This window comes from Cydia splendana, chromosome 19, assembly GCF_910591565.1.
Source record: "Cydia splendana chromosome 19, ilCydSple1.2, whole genome shotgun sequence".
Classification (NCBI taxonomy): Eukaryota; Metazoa; Arthropoda; class Insecta; order Lepidoptera; family Tortricidae; genus Cydia; species Cydia splendana.
The window spans coordinates 4,712,800-4,737,001 of record NC_085978.1 but is presented as its reverse complement, the minus strand read 5'-3'; the positions used below and the strand labels follow the sequence as shown (position 1 = coordinate 4,737,001).

The window sequence follows — 24,202 nt, the reverse complement described above, 5'->3', positions numbered from 1 at the left end:
GCAATTTGGCCAAAATACTAATAAGAATGACAAGTCATCGTATGCCGTAATAGTCATTAGCATTCGACACAGAAGTCTCTACGAGCTAAAAGGAGCCAAACAGAAATAAACTATTCAATCGCAGCGTGACAAGTATAAAAATTAGTAGAGAATATACGGTCAGTGGGCATCGGCCTGAATAGCGAGACTAGGCGACGCCGCTCACATTGATGAGATTATTATTCCTTGTCACATACAGAGAGCAGGCGAGAGTTCGTCTCAACCCGACTGGAATTAATCATCGTAAAGAAATAGTCTCTGGTGGACATAAAGGCAATATGCCACAATTCGTCTCTGATCGCGTTAGGTTAGACCAAACAAGCTAAAAAAATATCAATTTGCCAGTTGCATTCGATATCCAGTCACATTCTTGTCCTTGTCGATGTACATTCCGATCAGATGCAGCGAAATTTGACTACATGCATACAGTAAAGTTTGTAGCACGGGGTTTCAGTTTCTCAAGGAAAGAAGGAAGTCATCTCAGTCAGTTTCTCTACTGCTGACTGTAAAGCGTGGGTTTATACTCGATCAACGAACCCACTAATCCTGTCTAGTGTCACTTTTATTTCCTTAATCGATTAAACAACGTGACTTCCTTCTTTCCTTGGTTTTTTCCCTCGATTGACTTCAATCTTTCCTTCTATGCCGTTAATTGTAAAACTCGATAATGTGTCTAATATTTTTTTTGTGTCCTCTTTATCTTGTCCATTCCACATTACTAAATGAGTTTTCTTTTCTGCTTTACTCCGTCCAGGCACTTTTCTCTATTTAACGCCAACCATAATACTTACCAATTCCCTGTCTGTCACACCATAGTGTGATCTCCAACTACTCAAAGGCTTTACGTATTTTGAGGTCATGTTCTTATAATATATATACCGTCTGTCTGGTTCTTTGAAGCGATTGCTCGCTTGCGGTCAGGAAGCGACAAGAATAACCATCTATCGACACAGGGTCCTTAGAGACTCATGCTGTGTTAAGGTTTCCGGTATGCAAATGTTTACTTTTATATAAATACGAGTAGCTATACTTCCTTCCTCTTATATTTAATTCATAATTTACCGTTACCCGTATATTTAACTAAATCTTCTCGAGGCAGAGGTGTAGGGTCGGAGCCGCCAGCTTTATTTGACGTTCATAAGCGCATTGTAATATGCCTACTTAAATAAAATATTTTTTATCTTTATCTTTTAAAGAATACCTACTCAAGGATATTATAATCCGTGTGTCAATGATTAGAGGAAACACTAAGTAGAAACATTTATAATCACTGCAAACGACAAATAAGGTGCATACGTAGGACAGCTAAAAACTAACTAAATAAGGATAGATCATTAAGCTATCGTAAATGTTGCAACATTTAATGGACTCAGTAATAGGATTAAGTCTATATTAAGTAAGCTGGTCTATAAATCAATAATGGAATTTTTAAAACAGATAAGAGAGGTCAATGTTCAGGAATGCAATATAACTTTGCTCTAATGATACTTATTTCCGGAAAACTATAAAACGGTAGCTATTAACCTATTAAAGGCATAGTAAGGGTAAACATCTACCAGATATTAAAAGGTAGTATGAGGATATTAGTACATTCCCATTAGTGCGAGAGTTGCTCCATATTGGTAGATTTTTCTCGAATACCGCTTAGGTGCGTCACTCATATCTGGTGATTTATCACCTGTTAACTCTCAGTTTATTTGAAGTATAATCATTTAGGCTAATTTGGTCGTCTATCATTTACAATATGAATCGTTACTGTAAAGAAAAACCTAACTAAATGGCTAATAAGTAAAGTCCGTGACTGACGTGACTGTACCTTATACGTATATTGTGTAATAATATTGAATCCTCAATCCCATCAATCATCTCCCGTAAATACTGTTCAGTAATAAATAACGACAGGTGAAATTAATATAATGATTGATAGAGATAAAGCATCAGCTAATATTGATTCGAGAACTGGTACAAATCGTCAGGCCTCACATTAGCCATATGAAAAGGAGAAGTATACAACAATAGCTAATACGTCACACATCAATCCACATCACTTTCTTCAATGAGAGAATTCGCATTATTTTATGATAATTATGATAATAAAAAGGCTTTGGTCAATGAGGCATCACAATCAATTAAATCAGTTTCATTGAATCTGAAATGAGTGGTCATTGTGAGAGGCTCTGATGAATGCCGATTGCCGACTCGTTCTTGAGAACAAAAAGAATAAATAACGGCAAATGGTGGAGGTTAATAGTTAAATAATGATGATTCACTCGAAGATAGGTACTAACAAGTTGAAAGAAATAATAAACGTAATCGGATAAAATAAACAAAAATAATGCGAAGAAAAATTTTCTCAGATCGGCGTATGCTAAACTTTTATTACATTTAATTCATGATTTGCTTAAATAATAATTAACAGAACAACGAAATGTACCGTTTTAGACGGAAAGTTTAGTTCTGATTAGCTAAGGAGAAGTTGAGGACAAGGAAAAAAAAAGAATTAAAAGAAGCAAACCATCAAGCAAACTTACTACTGGCGTGGCACTTATAAAATTAACAAACCCTTATTTATTCGTTTAACAGGATTAATGTACATGCACATATAAAATAACCCAAACACGATGATAATTCTAGAACATACATATGGAAGAAAATGGGCGCGAACGTCACACAACTGTTTACGGTAGTGTAAGACAGTGTCAAACGCCATGCAACATGACAAAACATAAAGGCATGTCACACGCGCGACCGCCGCGATGCGAGTAATAATCTAACAATGGAGAGGAATGCACCACGTAACGCATATTTAGCTAACTAGAACTAAATACCGCCGGTCATTGTTATGGGACTTGATCATTTTCATCTCTGCATACCATTACTTTAGAATGAGATCAGATTGTACAAGTAAAGGTCATATAGCTTCAGGCTATCGCCACACCAGCCACAATTATATAGTCCGTATGCACAAGTACCTACTTACTGATATAATATTGAATTAAGATTTATGACGATTCTAAATTGTCAAAAGTTTTAGTATCTACTAATAACTCTTACACCTGTATTATGATCCCATTACCTATATTATGTCCAGACAGACCATTACTTAGTCAATCACGTATAAACTATTAGAGATAAAACTACTATAAAAGAGAGAACATTTTAAGACAATTTCAACAACAAAATTGCGGCTTACGAGTATGATCGTAAACTTTATTGTCAGCATGTGAAATTTGTAGACAAGAAACGCATAAAGTTTTTTGTTAGTACACGGTCGTCTAAGTGTTATATTGTTACACCAAGTTATGTTGGCAATAACCGTTATCAGCGATGCGTGTGTAATCTGTGCTGCAGGGCTGTCAGGAACAAACAAAACTTGAATAGAATTTGTTTACGGTAATTATGGAAAACATTATAGTACCGTTGTTTTCGAGCTTGAGAGTAAAGATGGTTTAGAATGTTTAGATGATAGTAATAATGTCATTGAAGATTTTGAGTCTAATTATCAACAATTACATTAAAAGCAAACAGTAAATTTAAAAAACGATTACAAATCAAATCAAAACGATCGCAAAAAGTTAGCGAAACCACAATAACCTTCATCATCAACCCTAATAAGAGTAACAATTCGATTCGCACGCAGTACTATGAGTACGCAACACGTCTGGAGTTCAATCACCTGATTACGCAACCAGCCTCGAGGCTTTTTCATCTTTATTCGTAATGAGAGCAGCCGTAGATGGAAAACACGCGAACATTGTAAATATTTGCAATTTTTATTCTAGATCAATGCTATCTGAAAGTTGTTGCCTCCAATTGAAATGTCAACTAGTAGTATCATTCATCAAAGCTTTTTAGTATAATCATGCCCTACTATATCTTTTCCTATTACTGCTATTAGATAAAGATTTGTTTTTGTTCCATCCGCATTATCCCCAGTTATATTCATAATTATGTTCGTGAACAGGGTAGCGTAAAAGTATTTTATATTAAGGAGGGGTAAAAACATCTCCTTACTCAATCAATCGGTGAGAAGCTGTTGGACACAAATCACCTGAACTGCGAAATTGAAGAGATCATAACAGTTTTGAATGATTCACGGTTAGTTATCAGGTACGGTTGGTTAAGGTAATCAAGGTCCATATCCCGGTCGATAAAAGTCTAGTTGAAGAGATCATGTCAAAGATGATTAATTGTATCCACTAAATAAGCTTATTTATATAAAATTACCTTTTATTTGTGATAATAATTCCTAAATACTACACATACCGTCATGTACGTATCAACACCGATACAAATAAATTATGACTCATGACTCATGAATAAAAACACCGCACGGGGCCAACCCAAAACCAGTTCGATGCCTCGGCTTCAAAGCTGTACGAGTAATAGTATTTTTTACGCAACGCCGACTATCGCTGCCAGCGGTGGCAGCATGGTTCCATTTTTATCGCCTGTCACTATGCCCGTCACTTTCGCACTTACATTGTTAGAACGTGACAGGCATGGTGACAAATGATAAAGACCCGACCATCTTAGCCCTACAGATCTCGAGGCACAAGTGATTGTCGCGAGAGGCAGTGGAACGTAACATAGGAAATTTGTAATAATATATCCTCGGGCCTAGCTTCCTTGACTTGCTGCCGCATGCCTAAGAATCGCTCACCGAAAAGCTGCCAGCCTTCTCAAGGTATCAATTTGATATGCTGAAGCTAATATGAAGTAGAGAGTAATTAATACTTCATTGCCAATACTGATGTTTGTAGTTTCAACCGATCGATACGGTTATTAAACAAGTGACACAGTAAGGGTCTACCCATATATATCGACGCGCATTCGGCAAAAGCCGATAGGAAAAAGTTTTATGTCCGCGCAATAAGAGCGAGATTTTGCCGATTCCGCGTCGACATATGTGGGGGAACCCTAACATCTAACAATCGAGATGAGTATCATAGTATCAACAACAACATGCAAGCGTAAGGTGTGAAACGTACTGCAGTTATGAGTATGTATATGTATTATGTAGTATATTAAGTAAATAACGAGCGTAACTACAATAACCATAAGAACGACATGTGAAAGGAGTACAAAGATTATATTAATGCTTACAGAAAACAATTTATGACTGATAGAAGTAGTAGTTTTAAATAATGATATCAATATCAATATAGTTACTTGTTTGAAGCGACATATTTACTCGTAGTTTAAGGAAGGGAAGAAGCGAAAGTTTAGTTCATTCATAACTTAACAATAACTTTACTCAATCCAGGATCATTTACTCAATAGATTATTTTCTTCCCTAGCCCTCAAATTGTCACTTCGCCGTCTTGGGATCAATGAAATAGGGTTCCGTAGATTGCGGGTGAGGTTTGTATCCGAGTAATTGGACCATTGTGCTGGTACGGATTACAGAAGCCCTATATTAGCTGCTAATAGCCTGAGAACTGCGGAGACAATACTAAACGCCTCTGTTATCAATACTCTATAGACTTCTTTCGACTAGTTTTAATAGCTGAGAATGCTTTGACCTAGAAAAAGATAAAGGGTGTAACGAAAAAAAAATATGTAATCTTCAAATGAAAAAATGTATGCAATTGATAAGGATTTTTGGATTTTAGGATTACTAGAATATAAAGCTAATTTTAATTTAAATAATTATCAGTTTTTATTAATATTCTATTTTCTGTAGGAGTGATAGGCAGCTTTTTCCTAGCGCCTTCAGTGACAGCTCATTACGGACCCGTTTTTCATATTTGCCTGCACCATCCCAACACATGCTGGATTTGTCAAAGTTTTTTGGTTATTTTATCCTTCTCTTTGAATACACTCTTGATTTGAAGTTGCAGTTGCAGAGTAAGTATTACCGAAACGTAATGTTGCAGATTAAATATAAAACTTGGACAGGAAAAAAGAGCTTTTAAGTCTACTATTTAAATTTATAGATTTCAATTTACGTGCTTTTTAATTGAGCAATACTTTCTGCCTTTCTGGATCTGTAATTCTGTACTTATATTAAATCTTTCATCAAGATCTAGATCAGTTATATTATTAAAAACATGGCTCGCTTTTAATGTTATAGTGGCTTATTGTTAATAATAACCATGAAATAATATTTAGATTGCTAATTAGTAATTACTGACTTCCTTCTATTGTAAAAAGAGTAGCGTGTACAGAAATAGCCAATTTGTACCAAACGATCTGTCAACTCCAGTTAAAGTTCTATTGTGTTGAACGAGGGGATAACGAACGTGCCAACCTATTTGACTCTCGTTTTTGCACTTGATATTTAATTCAAACAAAAGGTCGCATTACGCTTTGTTCAAATTTCAAATATGCATAATTGGTGTCCGAATATGGTTGCACGATATTTAGAAAGGCTTTGTATTAGTTTGTATTCTAACAATATCTATTGAGTATTGACATAATATTTCTTGCTTAGAACTCTACAAATCGCAAAACCGGACAAGTGCGAGTCGAACTCGCCCACCGAGGGTTCCGTACTTTTTAGTATTTGTTGTTATAGCGGCAACAGAAATATATAATCTGTGAAAATTTCATGGCCCATGAGATACAACCTGGTGACAGACAGACAGACAGACAGACAGACAGACAGACGGACAGACGGACAGGTGGAGTCTTAGTAACGGTACGGAACCCTAAAAAGCAAACATTGATGAAAAACCAAACCAAAACAACTAACCAACACTGCACATAAGATTAGTATTGAATATTCTTTACCAAAGCAAAGCAGTGCCATATCGTATTGAAGTTGAGATGTAATTTTACTAACACTAACTATTACTAACTAACATAAATCTTAGAGTAAAAGTAGTATATTGATATTTTTGATTGAGGATCATACATCCGAAACATCATCCTTCCACGTTTTCGTCTTTAAAGTAATTTAAAGCTCTTTAAATATTTTTTTTTCATACCATCTTTTCTTATACGAGCTCTGAAGTTTCAAAAGTTTCGTTTTAACGATCACAGCCTGGCCCACATGATGCATTACAGATACTGCAACCCCGTTAGACATAAGATCTACAAGCGTAAAGCTTCGTATGACTAGAGCCTGTATAGGCATATACATCGTTCTTCTTCTAAGGGCTATTCTATCGCATCCGTCCGGACACGGCGCATCACGTACTTTTCGGCACGGTCGTTGTACTCCAAAGCGACAATTGAATTGCTTGGTACCCTTCCAATTTCGGAGTAAATTCGTTCCTCGTGGTACGTTTTTAACGTAAAAACTTCCATGACAAATTAGTGGAACATAGTACCTTGTTCTAGTATTGTGGCTGATTAATTAGGTTTGCGGAAGCCGTTTTCGCAATCCATCTTTTTACGATGAATGGTATAATAATAGCACCCACCCGAGGGAACGGGCTTCTGATTCCGTAAACTAATGACGTAAGGCGTTGGTTGTTACTGCGAAAGCTATTAATCTAGTTAGTGGAAGCTAGTCTTCAGTCAGCCGGAGTAAAGAAGAACTATTATATAATCAGTGGTTAACATTATAGGGTACTCAGCATGGGGTATAATGAGAATCAAGATTAATTATTACGCTTAAACATATAATGACTGCATTTACGCGGTTTTCTGTACCAACATCCACGAATATACGAAATTATCATTGAAAATTCCGCAACTTGGACAGAAGACGCAAAACTATATAAAATAGTTTTAGCCAGTGTTGTGAATAACGCTTATTTTTAGGCTTAAAGACTCGAGCCGTCAAGACTCGTAAGTCTTGAAGACTCGACTATATTTGAGAATCGTCTTTGCCGCCTTTGAGGCGTTAAGCCTCGAGAGTCTTATATAAGGGTCAACACTAGTTTTAGCGTTTAGGGGCACTAAACTAAGCCGCGGACAAAAATAGACAGAACAGACTGACGGACGGACAACGGACTTCGCAAATTTGAGAGCCTACCGCCAACATCGAAAAATCGAAAATGGTTTTCTGACTCCCTTTTGCTCTTCCATATTCGAGCGACAGAGAATAAGATAACGTTCTCGATTTTCCTATGTTGATGGCGGTAGACCCGCTGTTTTTTATTACAATTATTACAAAGCCCTAAGAATGACCATGACATCACAGTCTGGAGTACAATTATTTCATACCTCGACTTCTAGGCACGCAAGCCAGTTCCACATATCCATGTGTATAGTACAGTTACATTTTCAATTACACAACGCAGGATAGCTATTCAGAGCCCAGAAGGTCAATGTCTCGTAACTACGCATTCGGAATACGATCGTAATACTCACGGCGAATTACTCCGCGTGAATCAGGGGGCCTACCGCAAAAAGGAATTTCGTTATCTGCCTCTCTATCGCTCGAATAAGCAAGAGTGATAGAGAGGCAGATAACGAAATTTCCACTTTCGTGTTTCGCGGTAGGCCTTCAGAATTGGGTGAGTGCGCCTTTCTTTTGTTTAATTAAGCTGTAAATGCTTAATTGCTTACTAATTGAGATTGCGGTATTTTTTTTCATCTCACTGTTTCTATTGGTGGTAATAATGATGATGATGACTATTCAGATACGAAATTCCGCAGCCGAAAGCGCCTATTTAGACTTTACTAGCGACCCGCCCCGGCTTCGAACGGGTTAACAAATTATACACCTACAACTTCCCAAGAATCACTCAATTGATAGGTGAAAACCGGATGAGAATCCATTCAGTAGTTTATGAGTTTATCGCGAACATACAAACACACAAACAGACAGACGCGGCGGAGGACTTTATTTTATAAGGTGTTCCTATTGATGAAATAAGACAAATTATGGCATCGGAGACGAAATGGACCTGATTGGAAAGGATACTGTGATCTCAGAGATGATTTCAATCATTGTTGATTTTGTAACAAAAACTGGAACTTTAAAGGCCTGGCCAAACAGCCGGCGCGACGCAGCGACACATGCTAACAGGTTACCGACGTCAAACAGACTGCGTCCCGCCGGTATCACGCCCCGCTTCTGTCGCGCCCCGCGCCGCGCGGCCCCTTGCGTCCACGCGGCGCGTGCGCAGCGCTGCGCCGCGCGGACGCGGCGGCCCGCCGCGTCGCGCTGGGTCACATCAGATCAGTCGGATCGGACGTTAGGCAGCGAGCGGTGCGCCGCGTTCCCGCGCGGCCGCGCCGCGTTCGCGCGCGCGATGAGGGCGTGTTGAGAGCGTGAGGCCGGCGCGATCCGCGCGCGCCCTGTTTGAACAGGCATCGCGTCGGCATCACGCGGCGCTGCGTCGCGCCGGCTGTTTGGCCAGGCCTTAAAACGTGAACATTGAAAATCGAATTTTCATTATATGCCTCTTTATCACTCAAATGGGTGAGAGCGATAAAGAGGAAGATAAGGGAATTTAGATTTTCGGTGTTCGCAGTAGGCGGTAGGCCCTCTGAGCCTGTTTGCAGAACGCTAAACAAGTAGGTATTTGACGCTGACCGCACAGTAAAAGCATATGACGCACAACGTGGAACACACACCATTTCAACACAAATACCATCAATTAAGACTGAAGGTTAGGGCTGGCAGCCACCAGGTTCTCATTATACATATAAAACATTTACAATGAACAGTGTAGTGTATACAAAGTATAGGTAGACATTGAACTCAAGATCTTTACTACTATATACGCCTCGCCTCGCCTTTAGCACAACTATACCTAAATCGCTTGAATATGTAAGAGCATGGGATAGGCTAGATTAGGGGTCGGCAAACTGGGGCTCACGGGCAACATTTAGAATACCACTGAAATCAGCACTGTGGTTCTTTGAGATACCCAAAACTGCTAATATCTACTGCGGTTGTCCCTTCTTCTCAAAAGTTTGCCGAACATCAATTATTTAGAGTTTAGCTTAAGCCCCGGCATAATGCGAAACACAGTACCAGCCCTAATTAGGTCACGTAGTTGCACTAATTACTTGAAACGCAACTCCATCGTGGATTCATGGAATGGGAGTACTTAGCTGATTACTTATTCCCTGTGTGAAGTAGGATAACCACATTAACTGTGTTAGCTGTCTTGTGTTAATCTAATGCAGGTGATAATTGGAGTCATAACAACAATAGTCATTACTGTGTTGTTAAATAGGTAGCTGTTGCAGCACTGTTAATAAACAATGAGTCTAAAGCCCTACCTCTCAACTGAGACGGGTAGCAAGGTAGTTGCGCATTGGTATTTCACCAGAATGTAGCCTAATTTGCAACTAAGCCAAAACACAGCCATTGAAGTTTGGTCGCAAACAACTAAGTACATATATTAGAAAGCAATTACATATAACTTCTTACGAACTATTTCAGATAGAATAAAAGCACCGAAAGCGCTGCAATCATGCGATCAGGCAAGACGCAAGCAAGGTTTAATCTTCCACTACTTATAAGAAGCACTTTATACATTATTGGGAACTTTTATGCTTCGGCAAAGATTACAAAGACCAAGACACGTCTTGGTAATCGTACGTCGTTGTTTTGGTAATTAGTTTTTATGATAATAGGAGGCAAACTAACAGACGAATGGCTGGCAGGACACCCGCAACACAAGATACTTGTGTTGTAAGTGCGTTGCCGGCCTCTCATCAATACTAAGACGTTTAGCTGTAGGCTGTAGAATACAGTAAAGTTTTAGTTAGTTGCCATTTTCAAAATTATTCCGATTCCTATGGATCTGAAGTACAAGTTGTTACACGTGCTGTTCTACTTTCTTTGTCGGACGGAAGTTCTTAAATGGTAACGGAAATTGAAAGTCTATTTGCCACAGTTATTTTCTTTTGTAGCAAACACGTGTAACTTGATTCTGTGCTAATTTAAGGCGGGGATTCTAAACTGCGGCCCGCGAAAAGGAAGACAGAGAGCCGACGGCAGGGCCGGCGTCAGCAACAGTAGCCAGAATAGCAAAGTTTTGGCAGCACGAATTTATCGAAGTAGAAGTGTGACCTTTTCATGGTCAAAAGCTTTGAGACGCCTGGGGGTACATGACAATCGTTGATAGAAAACGCCAATCGAAACTTGAATAATGTAAGGAAATAGTGACGTGACTTTTTGTATCATCTCTGTCAATCCGATACATTTTTTTTCGTTTGTCGATGTACAGTTTTCATCCTGACTAGGCCTGCTGGAAAATAGGCTGCTTTCATCAAACAGTGTTTTCTTAATTAGATCGTCAGACTTTTAATTTTATCTACACACATATCATAAACTCTCTATGATACCTTCAAAATCCGTAAATAATGGCCCACATTACGATAAACTGTTTTGTTACAGCAAATTTCTTATCTGTGAAAATGTGGTAATAGCTTCATTACTATATCAAAATCGATTTGGTAATGACATTCAAATTTCGAACATCTCTGGAAAAAAAGGCAATTTGATTTGACCCCTATTCTAATATCAGTCGAGATGACGTTTTATTCGAAATCAAATGACAATTGCATACAATATTGACAAATCTCGCTTGTAAGTTGGTATCGGACGATATGGTAATCGACCCCGACTCTAGTTTGTCTTTGAATTAAAAAAAAAACAACGGATGCGTGACATGCGTGAAAAAAGTTTTCATTTGCCGCCATTTGACGTACAGTTTATCTTTTAATTAGTTTGTAAGTAAAAAATAATTTGTTTTGTTGTTTTTAAAGTAACTATAACAAAAGTTTCGTGTAAAATGTGCGATAAAGATATTTCGGAGACGCCATCTCATATCCGCGAGTTCCGCCAGAGAGGAAAGTGCCCCAATGTCGGCTGTAATATGAGGTTAGTAAATATATCATAGAAAGTTTATAATATGTGTGTAGATAAAGCAGTGTATGTAACTGTACATAATTAGGCATTAAAACACTCGTGTGATACTATTATGAAACTCATTTCATTCGTTTCATAAACCCACACTCGTATTTTAATGCCTTTCATTATGTAGCAGTCACATAAACTACTATAACCCCCTGCACAAAAGAGGGGTGTTATACGTTTGACGCCAATGTCTGCCTGTGGCATCGTAGCTCTCAAACGGATGGAACGATTTCAATGCGGTTTTTTAGGGTTCCGTACCCAAAAGGTAAAACGGGACCCTATTACTAAGACTTCGCTGTCCGTCCGTCCGTCCGTCGGTCCGTCCGTCCGTCCGTCTGTCTGTCGCCAGGCTGTATCTCACGAACCGTGATAGTTAGACAGTTGAAATGTTCACAGATGATGTATTTCTGTTGCCGCTATAACAACAAATACTAAAAACAGAATAAAATAAAGATTTAAATGGGGCTCCCATACAACAAACGTGATTTTTGACCAAAGTTAAGCAACGTCGGGCGTGGTCAGTACTTGGATAGGTGACCGTTTTTTTTTTTGCATTTTTTTTCCGTTTTTTTTTTTCATTATGGTACGGAACCCTTCGTGCGCGAGTCCGACTCGCACTTGCCCGGTCTTTTATGTGAAGGCGAGTTTCCTTGCGGTGGTTCTTAGCTATGTTTGATATAAATCGATCCAGCAGTTCTTTTCCAAAATTATGTACGGAATTTATGGCATAATGCGTAGGAAGACAATGATGAAAAGCCCAAAGGATGAATGTATTGAATGTTCCGTGGCAAGCAACAGTGTTAGTGGGCCAGACGGCAGCAATTGTGACTGGCATGAAACATGAATGACGGAACAGTGCAATTTCCTTGCAACTGTGTTGCTCGAGTACAAACCGCATCACACTGACCAATTTATAGGCCTTATATCGTCGTAATAAGGTTTTCAAACGGTCTATTTAATGTCAACGATGGTTCATTCATGATAGGGAATCCAATGGAACTAGTTTGTAATTTCATGTTTCTAAATGCGTCCTGTGAACTCACTCGATAAGGGTTGCCAAACCGTGTGTAGCATCGCAAGAGTTACAAGCGTCTGTAAGCTGCGGTGTCCGCTTAACCATATCCCATGTGCTTGTCAATTTCTATCGACGTGGTATGAAATAAAAACAGTATTCTGCATTTCGTATTCTAAAACCCTGAGAGGCCGTTTCATAATTTAAAATTTTAAACACATGATTATGCTTAAATATAGAGGTGACGTATACCTATATGTATAATATTATTAATAATATGTAATATGGTCTTGGTACGTTTAGTTTTCCGCAGGGCAACTCAGAACCCTCAAGAGCTATAGTATATTATTATACTACAATTTTATATTATATTTTGTAATTTTAACCGGCCTCTTTAACTAAATTCTAACCTGTAACAGACAAATCGTTCACGTATGTGTACACAAAGATTACTGTGAAGTAACCCACATATCAACAATAGATACAAACGAAAGTAATTCATGCGGAAAACAAACATTTGTTTAACAAGTGTACTGTTGCTCAAATATGTTATCTGGTTTAAGAACAAAGTCTTAAACTGTTTTGGATACGGCCTGGTTTAAATTGGCCTTAGGGGGAAAGTAGACGACCGTTTCCCGATACAAACGAAGTCCTAATTTTCCTCTTTGGATATTGACAATTTGATGTATTTATCTTAACCATAGCTTTGCCTCTACGTTCGACTATACGGACTATATTTCGATTTGTTTAACTAGTATTATAAAAGTTAAGGGTAATTAGGTACAAAATAATTTGCAAACTTGAAAGCTCCTAACTCTTGGCACGCACCTCAGTCATTGAATCTATTACATGGGTTTAGGTTATTACATTCCACGACTCTTCTCTTTCCGCACAGACTCTATAAACCCGTGGATGCAATATTGCACTAAATGTAATTGAAAATCAAACCTAAACTTTAAAATATGTGGATAATATGCATTGTGCACACCTAAAATGAATAAAAGCTCGTAAAATAAAATCATTACCATCAGCTAGTTGTATACTGTTTTCAAGTTTTTCAGAATACCCATTGTGTAATTTGTGTATAAGCAGGCGTGGCTCACTCCGCGATTTTGACGCGTCGCAACAAGTACATCCGTCCCACACCAATTTTGGTGGCTAGGCCGCGCGTGGCGCTTGCGCCACCTAGCGGTCATATCTCTCCTAATCGTAACAGACGCGTTTTGTTAGAGAGTGAATCTTCTGTACCTAGTACTATTATTTATTCTGTGGTATAAGATACGACTGAAAACACTAAAGTAATTGTTCGTGACTGCAGATTATGCAAGCGCATGTCTGTTATAAAAACGGTGCAACAGTGAACTAACACCACGTAGCTAATTATTTTAACGATCGATTCACCTAGTTTCCTTTTTACGTGTTTTACAATTAACCTGCATACGATGCATGCACTTTTCGCGCTCGAAATCTGAACTCTGAAGAATCGTAATCGAGCCCCGACTGACTTCGAATATGCGGCACACACCCTTCTGCTTTCAGCTTACAAATAATGCGCAATTGTGCAAATTACGGAAAGATATATAAAGGATATTTCAGGAAATTTTCACGGAAAATAGGGGAAACTTTCTTTATGGAAATGGAATATTTTAATTCATACACAAAAATATAAGATGGTTTAAAAAAAAATTCCATGTGGACTTTCCGACGCCAGATCAGACGCCGATTTTTGAATTTCGAGCGCTCGATTTTATCACTCCGTTAATTTATGGAAAACGGCGAAATCCTATTTTTGAAATACGAGCGATAGAAATTGGGAATCTATAGTGGTATTGACCACTCGTTTTCAATTCTATTAGTACAATTTGCCTAGCTAGTAGTAGAAATAGTATTAAACGAAATATACCAAATAGAGCGGTCGAAACTCAAAAATACTTCCGCTTTCTCGGCGCGATATTCCAGATTTCATACGTGAACTGTGTCACAACTTGTGACTCACAAGCTCATATGGGGTTAGCATGTGTTGATTGTGCAGGATAATCACTTCCAGACTCGTAACTATTCATGGCCACTCGGTACACGACCGCGATATCACGCGACGTCCCGACGTCGTATGTTCATGACATGACTCAATGCATTCTAGTACAGTCACCTCCAATAGTATGTTACACAACGAAGGCCGCAAAAATATCTGACACGATCTTATTTGTAGAGCCATAAGAGCGTGTCACATATTTTTTCGGCCTTCATCGAAGAGTAACATATGAATGCAGGTGACTACGTATTCCAGTTTCATAAAAGTGTAAGTAACCTATTAACCAGATATCAAATATGATAATTCATCATCTTCCTTGCGTTGTCCCGGCTTTTTGCCACGGGTTATGGGAGCCTGGGGTCCGCTTGAGAACTAATCCAAAGAATTGGCGTCAGGCACTAGTTTTTACGAAAGCAACGCCTTCTGACTTCTGACCTTCCTGCCCAGAGGGACAGCTAGGGATTATTGGCACAAGTCTGGTTTCCTCACAGTGTTTTCCTTCACCGGAAAGCGACTGGTAAATTAAATTACAAATGATACTACTACGTGTATGTGAGGTGTGCAATAAAGAGTATTGTATTGTATATCGTACGCAAGTTCCGAAAAACTCATTGGTACGAGTCGGGGTTTAAACCCGCAACCTTCGGATTGAAGGCCAGAGCACACCGGCTGCGTGTGCGTGACGTGCACGTGCGCGTGCGCTAAAATGTTGGAGCCGCAAACGCACACGTCACGCAAGCGGTGTGTCGTCTCTCGTAAGGATATGTATAATACAACGCGCACGTGCACGTGCACGTCTACGCACACGCATCCGGTGTGCACAGGCCTTGGAAGTCGCACGCTCTTACCGCTAGGCTACCAGCGCTCTCTTGTCATCAAATATAATTAACGTTAATTTTTACGCAGTGGAAAGCGCTTAAATGAATGAAATTGATCCCGTCTGGCTCTAGACAAGACAGTTCCTGGTAAAGAAAGTGTTAAAATATCGATTTGCGTCCAGTTTGGAAAGTCCTCCCGCGCTTATCTGTAGTAGTAAACAGGCCGTAAAATAAAATTTTAATGTTAACTCAACACTAATGGCTTTACCGCGGTTTACGTTATCTGCCAGTCAACCGTTTTACTTTCTAAAGAGCTTCTTGAATGTCATAATTTTCGTTTTTTATAAATGTTTCTTCAATTGCAATAGCATATCAGGTTTTGCGGGAAATTGGAATAATTAAATAAATAAATATTAAATGGTAATCTTACTAAAAACTTATTGTCAGTTTTAGCTTAATAAAGTTTGTTTTGTGGGTAATTACTAGACGGCAGTATACTCGTAAGTACACCTTCATAAGATAAATTTCTAAGTGATTAAATAAACTTATTTTTCTATAAGTTCATAAATTTCATAATCCGGGAACAAATATTTTTTGAAGTGAAAACTTCTTTAGCGGCGCTGCGCTGTGCACTGTTTGAGGTGGGGAAAAAATTATAAACGCGAGACAGCGTAACGCGTAACGCGCTGACGTCATGTGTGACGGACAATGTAATTCACCAAAGAACTTTAGTCATAACGTATCATAATCAGGTCAATTATTTAAAACTGGACTTTTATATTAAGCAATAAAGCTCAATGTTCTAATCTTGTACGGGCTGAAATACGAGGATCTCACAGTTACATTCTAACTTTATATGACTTCAATATAATTCAATAAAGCTACATCTTGATGAAATCGCTAATAAAAGTGAACTCTAGTACTGGTGAATAAAACTGAAAATATCATGACCAAATATATTTAGATGCGAGGTCTGCAAGGTAACTTTACAATTTCTATTCGAATTTTAAACAATTAACGGAAATTTAAGCTCACTGGCCAGCAATTTCTGAACTAAAGTTTTTCAATAGAAAGGAGGATGGGTCAATTATACATAGTGCTGCAGACATTTTGGACTAGTCATTAAGTTTTCACTTCTGTCGGCACTCCCGGAGTGCAACCCGTTGTTTTTTTTTCCATTATTATATTTTAAGGAGAATTCCCAAAAGCCGTTAATACATGCAGAGATTACTGTTTAACATAGCAAGGTTTTTTATTTTTTATTTTTCTTATAAAGTATCAACATTAGACCGTTAACAAAGTCCATTCCACATGGTAGCCGTCCATTTTATTGGAACAGAATGCACTATTGCCCCCATTGACTAATCGGATAACAATATCACGATGGGATTACCGCCAAGCTGCAAGCATTGACGTCACCATGCAATGCAACGTCCGATAATCGGAACACTGTGCGAAACAGAGATTTGCTGATGGTTATCACAGCTTATGTCGCTATCGGGAGGAGGAGGGAGGAGGAGTATGCTACATCTTGACGTGATATAGTAGATTGTACAACAAGGGCATAAAGTGACCCATTTTTACCCGAGGCAATTTTTTGGTCTGAGCGAAGCGAAGACCAAAATAGTAGACGAGGGTAAAAATGGACATTTATGCCCTTGTTGTACACTCTGCTTTTCACTTCGATTGCGAGGAAAATAAAATTATATTTTTCACGGCAATTTACACCACGAAAATGTCGTAAAGCGAAAGAACATAATACATAACCAATTCCCGCCAACTAACTTTTTAATTTTTTTTTTTTCAACATGTGATCAGAGTTTCAGACGCTTGGTTTACTGCCAAGTCAAACATTTCGGAGCATTTTTGAACGATAATCGACTCCTATTTTATGTGATTTACTAAATTTAATGACAGAAAATACAGATTTCTAATAAATTGTAGCAAAAATAAAATAATATAACAAGTTTTGTCATCTACACAATTTTATTGCTCAGTAAATTGTGCAATATGTTTTAACTGTTTGGCTGTTGAGACCGATTACCTTAGTCTTAGAAGAAAATTTTACTCTTATGCTCTAGTCTAGAGCATAAAATGCGATTTTATGTCGTCTACGCACGACATAAAGGTGCACTTTTTGAGCATGAGAAGTGAAAAAGATTTATAACGAGCAAGACTAAAACAAGCATGCATATAAAAATGTGACTAATAGGCACAAGTAAACTTAGCAATCACGAATCTACTACATATTTTAGAAAAGAAATACAGGAACAATGTCTACAGAATTAGATCCAAATTAGTCGTCAATCGCACGCCATGTCTACGCTAAAGTAGGGTGCTATTATACCACCTTGATTAATTAATCAACGGATAATTATCCGTAGCTACCGTGAAAAAGGATAAAGTAGCCTTTTCGAGTTCATAATTAATGTTGACACAACGTTAATTGCTTTTGAACATTATCTAATATTACGCGTGTGACTGGAATGCATTTAACTAGAAGATACAGGCAATTTGGAGTGGAAAACCAGGCATAAACCGCATAATTACCACTGTTTGACCGGATGGTCGTTTCTAGTTAGAGAAACGTTGAGTCGGTATGCAGTTAAAAAAGAAGTACTACAGTAGGTAATACACTTTACTAACAGGGGATAGTTTAGTACTTCGACCTAGTTGTCCTAGTTGTTAATCTATGCCATAAGGTGCTATCAATGACTTATTTCGTAGAGCGTGCGTTGTCATAGAAGGAGCACTGCGTCAAGTCAACCCAACCAAAATGGGACCAAATGTTTACGAGTATAAAGCAAAGACCACTATCGCACTTTGTACCACCTAAAATGTTCATATTTACACAATAAATCGCATATTTCGGCAATTTCATTTTAACTTGTAATTTAAAGCGCGACTTAAGTCGTGTTTCGGTAACGGTCTAACCGGTATTCCTGACAAAATGTATATTTGACATTGACCGTCAGTTTTGTGACGATTTCTAATGAAAATTCCCGTTACTATTAGAAGTATTAGAACAAATTAAATTATTTTCAGAAAATATTATATTTGCCGCGATAGCAGAGGACGCTGGTTCGATTCCGGCCTGGGGCACGGAGGCCTTGGTCACTTTTTCTCAGTATATGTCATTTATTTCAGTTTAAGGCCTGTACACACCAGCTTGCGTGTGCGTGATGTGCACGTGCGCGTGCGCTAAAATGTTGGAGCCGCACACGCACACGTCATGCAAGCGGTGTACCGTCTCTAATAAGGATCTGTATACTACAACGCCGCACGCGCACGTACACGTCAAGCACACGCAGCCGGTGTGCACAGGTTTTTAAAATTCCCATTACCGAGTATGTTAGAATTTTGCAGATTAAATTTGTTTAATAAAAGTCGAATTTAAAAAGAAAGAATCAACAGATCGCTACTGATTTGAAGCTTAGGTAACATTCTTGGGAAACATAGTTATACGCGAGTCGGCGGCGTTTTATTTTTGTCCATACGCAACAAAAGAATAAAAGGCTTGTAAATAATGGGTGGCCTTCGATTTGGTTCAGCCAGTCCAGGCGCGTGACCAACCAATGTGACACATTTAACCAGTCAAGGTTATGTAGTAAGCACGGTAGTATTAAGAAAGTTAAAAAGGCTTAGTATTACCTTGTTTCAGTCAGGGGTGCGAAACTCCTGACTTCGGGCAAACTCGGTTCCGTTCGGCTCAGCATTGCTCCGAGCAATTATTAGGGTTGATACGTCCAAAGGGACGTCATGTTGTATCAACCCTACAACGCACTGTGGTCGTGCACGCAAAGGAGAATATAGGCTCACTCACAAGTCTCACAACACAACTTACAAGTTATCTTTAATATCTAGTTATCTACCTCTATAGTTCGAGTTTTTAGTTCAAAATACAGTCGCATCTGGAAGAAAGCATGAAACTTGGCATGCGCGTAGCTTACGAGCTTATGGAGCCTATGTAGGTACAAAAAAGGCTGTTACTACTAGTATTATCTATTACTTGCTCTTGCCAGACTGCAGTTTTATTTTAGCGATATACTAATACCAGGGGTATAATATCAAGAATATTATTAAGTAGGTACTAGATAGCGACCCGCCACGGCTTCGCACGGGTTAGACAAAACCTTAACAATTTATACACCTAAACCCTCAATAATCACTCTAAGTATTGATAGGTGAAACCCGCATGAAAATCCGTTCAGTAGTTTTCGAGTTTATGGCGAACATAACATACCTACATACACAGAAACAGACGCGGCGGAAGACTTTGTTTTATAAGGTGTAGTGATGCTCGCTTTGAATGACCTCCCGAACTTTAACTGCGGCCTCACATTTGAAGTAAAAACCGAGTTATCACAAGTAATTATGCCCTCACCCAGACGGCTCAGCTGACGGCCGGGGGCCCTCTATCGATTGCGCCCGGCCCCTCTGCCGGGCAACACGCACTGACGTAAAATGCACCTTAATTTTAACTTAATAAAGTTGGTTTTAGATCGACTTGGCTATACGTACCGCTGCCAACGTGTTTTGGCTAAACGTCTTAGGTCCTGTAGGGATATTTATTATTTAGGATTTTAAGAAGGTGGGTAGGTTCAACAAAATCTATAGATGTTTGGATGAGGGTGAAGTGAGTTCAGGGAGCACAGTTTTCTTATTTTCACCTCATAAATCTCATAATACCTACATACAATTATACATATGAGGCCATAAAGGTGCCTCACCAACAGCAAAACACTAGGAACGTAAACACACCATTGTGATAGTGACTATTAGTAAATGCTTTTCACATTTGTGTAGTGTAGTAAATATATGTGTGTACGCAGAAGCGTACACAGAAGTGTTGTGATGTTTTGTCAGGCTTTTTGGCAAATAATGAATAGAATCAGGCGTTACTTTGCGGAAATCCATATTAATTAAAACCAAAATATTACTTTGCAATTACAGGTTAGCACAGATTGACTGGCACATTATCTTACGGATTAGCAAAGTAATATTTTGGTTTTGATTAAAATAATTAGGCTGTTTGGCAGCTGTGAATAAAAAAATCGCCTTTCGTCTTTTTAATATCTTTAAGATTTAAAGCAGAACATGCCATAGCCATCCAGTCCATCCAACAGTCATATCTATAGCCTATGACCTTAGTTCCTATCGCAGCACAAAAGTGCTGCACTGCAAGTCTTTGCACCTGGCGGGGACCATCTCCGGATGTATCACATTGTGCATTCAATGATGGTATCTGCCACATGTATCCCTTGCTTTTAGATTAATTTGTCTTAAAGGGCCTCTGCGCTGTTGGCTTTTGCCCCATGCACGCCTCCCAAAGGTCTGGGACCGCATGATCCCAAGATATAGAAAGACAGACAAATAATAAATCATAATACCTAATTATAAAGATTTTATCTTTTAAAATGTTTATGAGAACATTTTTTTTCTGACTATACCTATACAGGTATACAGCACAACCATGAATTTTGACCACCAGCAGCAAAACCAGCTTTTATTAGATACACAATGAGTATATTTGGTATGTACTTAAAATTCAGCATAACTTAGTAGGGTAAATTGCTCTAAGGTCAACTACTCTGGCAAATCCCACATTGTAACTGCATTTTGCTAACTATGCAATTATTTACAACTACAATTTACACCTAAAAATTTACTATGTGCCTACATTAGATTGTCAGGAATGGGTTGATATTATACAATTGGCAATTTACAGGAAAATTTAAATGAGGTAAATAATACAATACCTACATGTTTTACCTACATATATAGTTGTGGTCTGTTTTTAATAATTAATTATGAAGTTATTAACTGTATTGTACTTTGTATAGTTGTTGTTCACTTTCTTATCACTACTGGTTGTTACACGTGATTAATTAATTATTGACTACTATCTAATAAATTAATACACTTGATTAATTAATTATTGACAACTATCTAATAAATTAAAAGTTCAATTAACATATCAACATTTTGACAAATATTCACTGATTACACTTGTACTGTTTGTTTTTTGTAAACAAACAGAAGAACAACCTTAAGATAGTATTACGAAACCGAGAACCAACTTGGAAATAACTTGGAATGCAGTAGTGTAATTAAATGCATAAAACAACAAAATACCAATGGGCGTATGAACAGTTCCTAAACTGACTAGGTACCTAGTTTTAGCCGCACAAAAACAACATATTACCTAGCCAGCACCCGCCTGCTCCGTAAAATAGTATCATGTTAAAACTGTAACATAGCGTTACGATGTTAAGTAAATATTTACTTACTTGAGAGTAATTTTAATCCAAATAAGCAAGTGTGTGATCCTCAATCCACAAACGCCACTTTGGCTACGAGCCTGCTATACACAAAACACAAAATCACAAATTCCAACCATTATAAAGCTTAGTTTAACTGAACACTGAGTGAATTTGCACCGGCACAGCAAGTAAATCAAGAATCCACCATCTCTATCACAAAACACGTAAAATTGAAGATTTGACAGATGTCGATAATAATCGCGTTCTGTACAATGCGCCCGAACACAGGCTATCCTATTCAAGGCACAAATAAACTAATCATAGCATACGAACTGCAGGCAACACGGCCGATTCAACACCGGGCCGCAGCATAACCGTAGTACAAATTATAATACATCCAAATTGAGAAGCCAACTGAAATAGGTAATGGAAGTTAGTAACGAGACTTATATTATTTTGTCGTGTTATGGGGTTTTTTAACGTTGAATAATAAAATGTATTTTAGTTGTAAATAATAATAAAAATAAAAAACTTGATGAAGTATTATTTATATTATTTGAATGAGAAAAATATTATATAAACAGCACAACTACTACAGTCGTAATAAAATTGGTATGAAAAAATTGAAAAACGCCTCTGCAGTAGTTTCTCTCGAAAGCGCCATCTAGTGACGAATAGCGGTATTAATTTTAATAGTCGTGACATCTAGTGTTCACTGGATTAAAGCTGAAGATATGAATACTAACCAAATGTTTTTTAAAACACCCGATAGATGGCGGTAATATTATACTTTCGGCTGGACGGCGAAACTAGTTTTTATATTGCTGGATTCCGAAGTCGTTGATTTTATATTTAAAAACTTTATCATAGGAATATCACATTCACAAATAGTGTACCTATCTGATGGCAGTGAGATTTTTCGATCATCATCATCATCATCTCAGCTGAAAGACGTCCACTGCTCAACAAAGGCCTCCCCCAAGGATCTCCACAGAGAGCGATTTTTCGATATCTCTTACTGATAATTAAATATATTTACATAAATATGATTTAGTTTAGCCTTTGCAACTTCTAACACAGATTTCGCAGTGAAAATCGATGTTATATTTTTTTACTATTTTTGAGGAGGGTGGGTGGGACAGGATTCTCTGCCTAGGGCTTGCCTTAGCCGGCCGGCCAGAGTGGAGTCGTTAGAGCCATAACCTCCAGTGGTGGAAGTGAAATATAGTCCTTAAGGTATGTTGGGGTAATACCGGACGGATTTGGGACTAATTGGGAGACCTCGCGAAATATTTTTTTTTCTCGAGCTCAGTACGTGTCAGCTTCTAGAAATATGGTGCAAATCGTTAAATAATAACCGAACTTTAAGCCTGAATATTGGCAACCTTCAATGTTCAACGGTTTCAGTTTTATACGAGTGTAAAGATGAGACATATTTTTATTCGAGGGTAACGATGAATTTGTCATCCCGGAGGAACATCGGATGGCGAAAAAAAACCGGCTCTAATGCTCAGATAATAAGGTATCTAAAAGAGTATATCCGATGTTTAACCTCCTCCAACGTATATGAATTTCAGCCACGAATAGCTGGAAACTTAAAAGTTCTCCTCAAATGTTTAAAACTTTGCATTTTTGCATCCGATCTTGACCCATATACGAAAATTTGGTAAATTTGTGGCTCTCAAAGTGTGATATGTCAATAGAAACAATTTCCTAAGTAATACATTCATACATATATAGCAACGTACACTGCTAATATATCTTCCTTTTGAATTACCGTCCTCGAATAAAAATAAAGGAACGAAATAATTACGATAAAAACAGAGTTATTGCAGTCATAAAAAAACAAAGTTTGACTATCACTGCTGAATTTTAAATGGGTAAAGGTCGGATTGTTGCTATCCGATCTTTACCTGCAAGGGTAAAGATCGGAAATCGGTCTACAGCAGTCCTAGGTCTGTTTTGATTGGATTAATTTAAAGATAAACCTTCAAAACGAAATTTGACATCAACTGAATCACAAAAACAACCACAGTTTTATCACAATACTCGACATAAATTACAGGGCGAAGATCGGATGGCCAGAAAAATGACCAAAATTACCTTGCTCCCTTTAAAGGCGCGTAGAACACATCCGATATCACTGAGAGGCGGAGGGACACTGGTGTCCGAAGCGCAATGAAATAGCGTCTTGCACATTGTTGTCAAAATTAAGAAATAAAGCCTATTTTGGCGGAAATGAATTTCCTACGTTCTTCCCCC

The 24,202-nt window shown here is 38.1% G+C and overlaps 1 protein-coding gene across 1 annotated transcript in view; it reads right to left on the bottom strand.

The window, feature by feature from the left end:
- The window catches only part of LOC134800279 (unconventional myosin-XVIIIa-like), a 142,109-nt gene extending 119,820 nt beyond the window's left edge, over positions 1–22,289 (bottom strand). The window contains exon 1 of the mRNA XM_063772789.1: positions 21,968–22,289. The gene's annotated coding sequence lies outside the window, so the exon portion shown is untranslated. The remainder of the gene's footprint in view (positions 1–21,967) is intronic.
- Between the last annotated feature and the right edge of the window lie 1,913 nt (positions 22,290–24,202).